Source organism: Helianthus annuus, chromosome 5 (genome assembly GCF_002127325.2).
Source record: "Helianthus annuus cultivar XRQ/B chromosome 5, HanXRQr2.0-SUNRISE, whole genome shotgun sequence".
NCBI classification, from domain to species: domain Eukaryota; kingdom Viridiplantae; phylum Streptophyta; class Magnoliopsida; order Asterales; family Asteraceae; genus Helianthus; species Helianthus annuus.
Genome location: NC_035437.2, coordinates 174501653 through 174511437, shown reverse-complemented (window position 1 = coordinate 174511437; position 9785 = coordinate 174501653).

The window sequence follows — 9785 nt, the reverse complement described above, 5'->3', positions numbered from 1 at the left end:
AGCTGTGGGCTTCCTGGAGGATAACATCCCGAAGTCCTCCATAAACTGGAACCCATATTCGTCCGTTTAGTCTTAGCATTCCATCTTTGTCGTAGGATAACTGCTCCTCAGTTACTCCTAACTTCTCTTCAGGATAGTTAACTTCCAACACAGCTTCCTTCTGTGCAGCTAACACCCTTTCGTTCAAATTATTCCTTATTTCAATGCGCTTAGCATTGATTCTGATCGGTTTCACTCTTTCTTTTCTGCTTAAGGCGTCGGCAACTACATTTGCCTTGCCTGGATGGTATCTTATCTCACAGTCATAATCATTGAGAGTTTCCATCCAACGCCTTTGTCGCATGTTCAATTCCTTCTGATTGAACAAGTGTTGAAGACTCTTGTGATCCGAATAAATTATACACTTGGTTCCATACAAGTAATGTCTCCATAGCTTTAATGCAAATACAACTGCACCCAGTTCCAAGTCGTGGGTGGTGTAGTTCTTCTCGTGCACCTTTAGCTGTCGAGAAGCGTAGGCAATGACTTTGCCTCTCTGCATGAGTACACAGCCCATACCAGTGTGTGATGCATCGCAATACACCACAAATTCTTCTATTCCATCGGGCAATGTTAACACTGGTGCATTGCTCAACTTCTTCTTCAAAATGTCGAAGGATTCTTGCTGCTTAGGGCCCCAATCAAACTTAATCTTCTTACGAGTCAACGAAGTCAGGGGCGCGGCAATCCTTGAAAAGTTCTCGATGAATCGCCTATAGTATCCTGCCAATCCAAGGAAACTGTGAATCTCTGTAGGAGTCTTTGGCTCCTGCCAGTTCATGACTGCTTCTACTTTAGCGGGATCTACTTGGATACCACGCTCGCTTACCACATGTCCAAGGAACTGGACTTCTCGAAGCCAAAATTCACACTTCGAAAATTTGGCATAAAGTTTCTCTCGGTGTAGGAGTTTGAGAATACAACGAAGGTGTTTCTCATGGTCAGCTTGGTTCTTCGAGTAGATAAGGATGTCGTCAATAAAGACGATGACGAATTTATCTAGATAAGGCTTGCAGACACGATTCATGAGATCCATGAATGCGGTCGGTGCGTTAGTGAGCCCAAAAGGCATCACTAGGAACTCGTAATGTCCATAACGAGTCCTAAACGCTGTCTTGTGTACGTCTTCCTCCTTGACCTTCAACTGATGATAGCCCGACCTCAAGTCGATCTTCGAAAAATAGCTTGCTCCTTGCAACTGATCGAACAGATCGTCGATCCTGGGTAACGGATACCTATTCTTGATAGTGACCTTGTTAAGCTCACGGTAATCGATGCACAGACGCATCGATCCATCCTTCTTTTTAACGAACAAGATTGGTGCTCCCCAAGGAGACGAGCCAGGTCTAATGAAACCTTTAGCTAACAGATCGTCTAACTGCGTCCTCAACTCCTTCATCTCCGTTGGTGCCAACCTATATGGTGCTCTCGCTACTGGCGCTGTACCCGGAATGATGTCTATTCGAAACTCCACTTGCCTATCCGGTGGCAAACCGGGTAGTTCTTCAGGGAATACTTCAGGACATTCAGAGATGACAGGGATATCTTCAATCTTCAGCTTTGGCTCATCAATAGTAACTTGTGCCATATAAATGACACATCCTTTCTGCAGACATCTGGATGCCTTGAGCATGGACACTTGCTCTGGCAATCCGTGCTGGGTATCTCCCTGAATAGTGAGTGACTCACCAGACGGAGTCTTAACTACCACTTGCTTTCTGTTGCACACAATCTGGGTTTGGTTACGCGATAACCAATCCATGCCTATCACTATATCGAATCCAGCTAGCTTAAAGGGAAGCAAGGATAACGGGAAAGAATGATTCCTAATGGATATAACACATCCATCTAGAACAATCGAGGCGGTTTCTATGGTTCCATCGGCTAATTCCACCTCATACTTCACACTTAAGGTTTTAACAGGTAGGTTTAACAATTTACAGAACTTATCATCTACAAATGACTTATCAGCTCCTGAATCAAATAGAACTCTAGCAAAAAACATCATTTACAAGAAAAGTACCTGTAATGACGTTGTCATCTAGAACTGCTTCCTTAGCGTCCATTTTGAAGACTCTCGCATTGGTCTTCTTTCCATCATCGGCCTTTTTAGCATTCTTTGGGCAATTAGGTCGGATGTGCCCCTTCTCATTGCAACCATAACAAGTTGCATCCTTAAGTTTCTTACAATCTAATGCCTTATGATCCGGGGACTTACAAATCCCACATAATTTCTGCTGAGATTGAGATCTAGACTCCTGCCTGCATCTCCCAAAATGATGCTTCCTACAAACCTTGCACCTGGGTTTCTCACCCGACTGATGATCTCCCTTCTTGAATCCTGACCCTTTTCTATGGTCGTTGTTCCCTCGGTGTCGTTTCTCCGACCTTCGTGAGGTGTCATCCTCACGTTTCCTTTTGTTTTCCTCCGAGCTCTTAAGGGCTCTCAATCTGACTACATCTTGAGTGAGGGAGAGGGATAGATCAGCTACTGATCTGAACGTCGTAGGCCTTGATGCCTTAACGCTCGCCTTGATCTCTGGTGCCAGACCCCTAATAAAACGGGCAATCCTTCGCGGCTCCGGGGTCACCAAATACGGCACTAATCGAGATAAAGTGTTGAATGTGGTGAGATATGCCTGACAGTCGAGGTTCTTCATCACTAGGGATACGAAATCCGACTCAATCCTCTCGACCTCATGTTGCGGGCATAAATTTTCTTTGATCAGAGCTACAAACTGATCCCATGTCATACCGTACAGTGTGGCCTTACCGGCAGCTTGTAGGAGTGATTTCCACCATGCTAGCGCATCTCCTTTAAACGATTGGGACACGTACTTCACTACGTCCCTATCAGCACACCCGCTGATATCAACAACCGTATCCATCTCATCTAACCACGTCATGCAGTCAACTGCTCCTTTTTCCCCAGTAAAATCTCTGGGTTTGCATGAAACGAAATATTTGTACGTACAGGACTTACTGTGCGTATCATGCTTCTGCTTGATTTCTTGTTTCGGTACACTGCTGTGGTTGGAGGAGTGATTATCCTCATCATCCTTCTTCGGCTCATCTTTCTTAGATGGCGGCTTGCTATGAGCCTCCGAATGAGTCTTGGGCTTGACGTGCGATACAGTTCGGGTCCTACTCCGAGTCCCGCTCGATTCTCTGAATTGCCTATCCATAGCTTTGGCAACAGCGTTTTCTACCAGTGCTTGCAGTTCCGCACCAGTTACGTGAATCTTTTTGTTATCTGGGTGTTCCCCAGAACGACTGTTTGTTTCTTCCGATTTTGCCATGTAGCTTTAAGCTACATAAAAGTAAGGACAAGGTCTATTTAGAAACCTAACAGTATTATCGTTCTTGACGATTTATTAACCATGGTATTAATAACCATAATAGTTAATTTATTTAATTTCATTCAGCATTTTAACAGCATTTATCATAGAATGAAATATATATATTGGCACAATAGGCCTAGTCACTTCGGACAACTTCTAAATTTTAAATTTAGATTTTTATAGGATTAAAATTTGTATAATTAAACAGATAATCCTTTACTTGGCAGGGAGTCATAAACCACAACTGCCTTTTTGTTTGTTTTATATGACATAGTCATAACCCGTAGGTATCAAGTCATTACCCGACTTGTATACAGATATAATCTGTAGATAATTTATTAAAAAGGGTGGCTTGTGTGATTTTACGGATCACGCTTGGCCAAGAATGTTAACATGTTTACAGATGTTAATAGAGATTTGAATCTTTTTAAACCAGGTTTTACCATATTGGCCAGGCCTTTTAATAAGACAATCAAGCTAGGTTTTACCTTTTTAAGATTCTTATTAAAATGGTAAATCAAAATAATAATTGATATTTTTCATTTATTTGAATATTATATTCATGCACATAGATAAAATGAAAGCTTAAATTAACCATTTTAAATAAAGTAAACTAGTACAACTTTGTCCTAAACGGGACTTTCCTCAAATAGCATGCCCACGCAGGGGCTAAACCAAATAACAACAAAACAAAACAAACAAACAGACAAAACAAACCCACGCAGGGGTTAACAGAAACAACATACCCACGCAGGGGTAGAACAAGAGAAATATACCCACGCAGGGGTAGAATACAGGAATAAATGTCCTCGCAGGGACATGAGTAAAAGAGCTATCAAACAAAGGATTTAATAATCCTTCTTACCCTTACCCTTGATCAAGTCAACCATCTTCTTAAACATTCCGCGGTTGTGGCGGCGATCTTCCCGTATCTCATGTCGCAACTCACGTCGCACGTCGTTTATCCCTTGCAGGATTTCTTGGACTTGCGGTGGCGACATCATCGGCGCCGGCGGCCGTGGCTGGTACTGATGTGGCTGTGGAGGCCGCGGCTGCTGGTATCCCTGCGGTGGGAATCCAAAAGTTGATTGTCCCGTAACCCAGGGACCTCCAAAAGCACTCTCCTGATTGAGAGGGTTGTAGCCTGAAGCTATCCAGTAGGGATCCCCTGTATAGTCATAACCCGGGGGAAAAGTCGGCTCAAAAGGGTTGAACTGTGCTGCGCTAGCATACGCAGGGATTGGCTCTCCAAAGTTCTGCGGTGGTGGTGGCGCGATAGGCGCAGAAGTAACCTCTGAGACGGGATGCTGAGATTCTCCCATCTCTGACTCCTCGTGAAGCGGCGAGTAGCGGCTGCTACCTGAATGTCGAGGGGTGCCAATGCGTATCCCTCCTCGCGTAGACATACGCGCGTTCCTCCTTGGCCTCTGAGGCGGAGGAGGCAAAACCGGTGGTGGTGGCGGCGGCGGAGTGATCACGTCGCGCCAGAATCCCTCAAAAGGATCCTGCTGCTGCTGAGGCGGCTGCTGAAGCTGCTGCTGGGAGTGATGCTGCGAGTGCACGGGGGAGCTGTGGTAGGACTGGTGCATGGGAGAGTTATGGTAGCTAGGGGTGTAAACCCAGTCGTGCTGCTTAAACCTCTCCTCGTAGCTGTCAACACCATTGTAGGGTGATCCCCTGAACGGTGACCCATCAGATATCTCAATGGGGTGGTTAGGTGTGCCGGACGGTGGCATGGAAGGATCGGTGTCCTCATCGACCTCCATCTCATTGCCACCAGAGAAGTGGTCTTCAGGCCCGAGTGGGTTATGACCCACTGGTTCTTCCAAGTAGGCATCAGGGTTGTACAGGCCCTGATAGACGGGTGCTGGGTAGTCATAAGGTGACTGGGGTAGAGGAATGAAGGATCCATGGGAGTTGTGGGGCCTATTTTCAGAGTGAGGCCCAAAAGAGTGGGGTAGGGAAGGTGAGGTACTCAGTGAGTGCCTGGCAGGTTCAGCGAACGATCTCCAAAGATCTCGGGTATCAGTGTTATGGGATGCTGATGGGGCTCGCCTATGCGAAGGACCTGCCTCATGGTCATGTGAGGTTGCGAATGCTCCTCGTCCCCTTCCTCGTACACGTGGCGGCATCTTGAACCTGTCAAAAATCAAACAAGGTTGCACAACAAAAATATATATATGAGACAAAGTTAGAAAAATAAAAAAATATAAAAGGAATTTGAACATTTCCTAAGTTCCTTGTCTAGACTCGAAAATCGAGGAATGTGCAATTGTGTAACTGAGATTAAACACAAAAGACTAGTGTTTAATTCACTCAGCGTTGGCTCTGATACCAACCTGTCACACCCCGATCTCCACGTGTCACCGGTGGGCCCGGTGTGGGGTACAGTGACGTAGTTGGCATCGTCATAGACAAACAACACAATATAATAATGCACAGCGGAAGCAGAAATAGATACATTTCAACTTTAAATAAAATGTAATAATAAATATCACAAGTAGTTGAAACGGATCCACAGGCGGATCAAATAAAATAAGATAAATTGTTCAACAGTTTATTGTCGTCCGAGCTTGCGAGACTATTGTGGACGCTCTTTAGGAAACAGCCAGCCTAGTACGTATAGTACCTGCACTTAACCTTTTGGGAAAATACGTCAGTTTACACTGGTAAATACAAATTAACTGACTCATTTTAAAAATGATTGAAAATTGATTTAAATGCACATGGCATAAATATTTTTATTAACTTGGGATAATTATGCAATATAAACTTGTGAACGAATTACATGCTACTCGTACGTTTGGTAGCCCGGGATCTTGTCCGGGTTAAAGATTAAATGACACACCACATTAAAGAGTTATACACGACGGGTGTACGCCTACACCCCGTGCTCTGGTCGTGGCCATCTCGTAAGATAATGCCAAGGATATCCGGGACACGGTCAATAACCCCCCAAATGCTTAAAGTAAAACAAGACTGTTTAAACGAGCCGATCAAATTATTCCAACTGGACACCCAAGGGTGCAGGATTTGTACGCTCGATCAAGCGGTATTCTATATACCGTACCCCAAGCCCGTATAGGGAAAATAAGTCAAAATGTATTTACCTGAGTAAGTATGAATCACAATTGGTAAGTGTAGATAGCTTTTACTGGGCCTCCTATTCTGGAACAAAGGTTTATAATAACCTATTAGATTCCTAACGGGTCTTTATTTAAGCCTAAGCTTAGACCGGTTAGTTTAAGGACGATACGGTACAAGCGCACGACTAAGCGAAAGACCGGATAGAGTGTGATTTAGTCCCGGCAAGTTTGAATACTTGTTTAATATGGGTATACTAAATACATTCTGGATTTTGAGATAAAAATGATAACGTTTGACCCGTTTCGGTCAATTTACGCAAACTAGTTACGTAAACCGAACCGAGCGCTAAAGAGCGTTTCGGGTAACCAAAAGAGTCATATGCAAGTTCCCTGAGATAATATGCTTTAAATATGATATAATATCAGCAAGTTATGTTCTATATTGCTCCGAATAAATTTAAACTCAATTTATGCCTTATAAGGGCATTTTGGTCATTTAAAAGATTATAAAAGAGTCAATTTGGAAATCTGAGTTACGGGTCTGAATTATACAGTAAATATACTTAATTTGTCATGTTATAACAGTAGGGTATGACCCGTAGACAAAACTTATCATTTAAAATCAAACTATGCACCGTAGGGGTATTTTAGTAATTTCACAAGGGCTAAAAACGTCAAAACTGGAAATCTGAGTTCAAAATATTATACTTACTGTTATTATATGCAAATATACTAAATACATCAGTAGGTATGAATCTTATGTGTTTAATATGAGTATAACGCTTACTATGCGCTAAAAACGCTTAAAAGTGCGATTTAGAGCCGTTTCCGGGTTTTCAAAAGAAAGCTGAGATTTTTTATATTTCCAGAATGCTCAAAATAATTTATTTAACAAATAAAATCAGTAGAAAAAGGTTTGGGGTCAAAAGGACTTATAAAACTCATTTTATAGCTTAAACGGTCAAAACCGGCATTAACCGAATCGACTTAGCGACCTATGATACGATCAGCCAAAAATTAAATAAAAATCATCAAAAATCCCAAAATATTATATAACATCAGTGGGTAGAAAGTTTTATATCAAAAAGTGGCCTCAAACAGATTATACGCCAAATGCGCCGATTATTTAACATAAAGATATAGTTTTACGATATCGGCCATAACTCAAAATCTGGACCACCAACTGATCTCAAATTTTCGGTGCAAGTTTATAAATTAGTAATAAATATTTCTACTCTTTTACTTTTCCAAAAATCACGTTTTATATCAAAAAGGGCAAAATAGTCAACTTTAAGCATAAATCGGAAACATGCATATGAATCGGTTAAGCATAGACTCAAGTTGTAAAAATTCCAGAGAGTTACACTTAAATAAAAATGGTCAAAAATAAACTCCAATACAGATCTCAAACATGCATGCACTGATCCGAATCGAGAGTCAACGAAAAAAGCGTTTTATAAGACTTTCGGTTCCAATCCGGGTTTATACTAAAGATTGTCGAGTTGATTATGATAAAACACATTCTTATATTCATTATAAAGTTATTTTTGATGATCAAACTGATTGCATGTCATCTACATTACCATTTATGCTATATTTCGCAAAAACGATTTTTGTTGACTTTTTAAGAACATCTTTGACTCGACAAATAGCATGCTTAGAGTGGGAATCAGAGAATACCCTTTTGAGGGTTTGTTTCCCACATAAATACCAACTTATAAGTGGTTTCAATTTGGGAAATGACAGAGCCAATTTTGTTTAATCGAAAAGTCAAACTTTAAGAACAACGGTTTGACTTTTAACTAATAATCTATGCTAGAACGGATTAGAGAATGATATGAAGGCTTACAAAGGTCCTAATGAAGCCTAGATAACACTTGGAGGTTGCCTTGTCGATCAGGTTGCTCCTGGAAAGCCTTGAGAGTTCTTGCAAGTTGTGGGTGTTCTTGTTACTATCACAAGTCCTCAAAATGTGAACAATTGATCTGATTTATGGAGTTCCAGATGTTGTAGGAGCATCACAAGTGTCCTACTTTGCATGTAATCTTATTGGAGAGCTTGGGAGGTGGAGAAAGCTGGCAACAACTCACAAAATCGGACCCAAATAGCTGAATTCGCGAGTTACTGCATCTGATAGTGGGTCGCGGCCCGCATTAGGCAGCCCAGGCGGGCCGCCTGGTGCCTGCAGCTGCCAAACTTTGATCAAAAGTGGCAGCTTTGGTCCCTGTCTTTGCACGCGAGGTTTCGGCTATGTATCTTGACTCGTAAACCCTCAAATCTGGTTTTTAAGAACCTTGGGACATTTACCAACATGGTAATGTCCTCGGTTAATATTGCGCTCACCCGAAAAGTCATGAAATTCGACGTTGACGCTTTTAACCCCTCAAGTACGGTTTTGGCCATAACTTTCTCATACGATAACGAAACTTCACGAAATTTTTACCACATATTCTAGTGAGTATATTTTAGCATTACAAAGCTTCGGGTCTGCCAAAAGTTCACTCAGAGGTATAAATTCAACATGTTGACACTTTTAGCCCCTATAGTTTGAAATTCCTCACTTTTGTGCAATTTCCGCTTCGTATGATCCATGATCCATCCGTTTAAGGTTATAAACATTATGTAGGGCTATTATAGAGTCTATTTATCCATTGTTGACACTTTGGACCCTTACGTTCCATAGTTTTCACTGTTTGTCAAATTTAGTCCCTCTAAAGTTTGTTTTCGCATATGCAAAGCCTATGACACGTGTCAATACATTATTGGACGTAATTTTTCGAGGTGTTACATAAATGCGTATTTGGTAGTAAATCCATATTAAATTAAGATGGGTGTTACAAATTAAAATTAATCGATCGACTAATTAACAACAGAAAAAAGATAATAATCGGATATAAAACTCACGTTTGATCACGCATGGTCGAGAATCGAAAGAAGAAGGAGGTAGGAGAAGTAGTGGTGGTTTCCGATGAGTGAATTCCGATTCGATCGGAAAATCGAACGTCTCGAACGTGACGAAGGAGTCGAGAGATCTGCGTGACACTATCCAGCTCGTCTTGGAGGTCCATGGAGTTGCCATAGTGGTTGTAGGGTTGCAGTTATGGTGATTGTGTTTTGTGTTTCGGATCTTGTGGCGGTGGTGGCGGACGTTGGGGGGGGTGCCGCCGGTGGGAGGGTGGGTGGCGGCGGTTGAGAAGATGGGGTGGAGGAGAAAGGTGGAGAGGTGCTAGGGTTTTGTGGAGGAGAAGAGAGTCTGGAGACCCAAGAAGGCCTTGATCCATGTCTGCACCAAAAAGAGCTTACGCGGACCTTTTAAAAA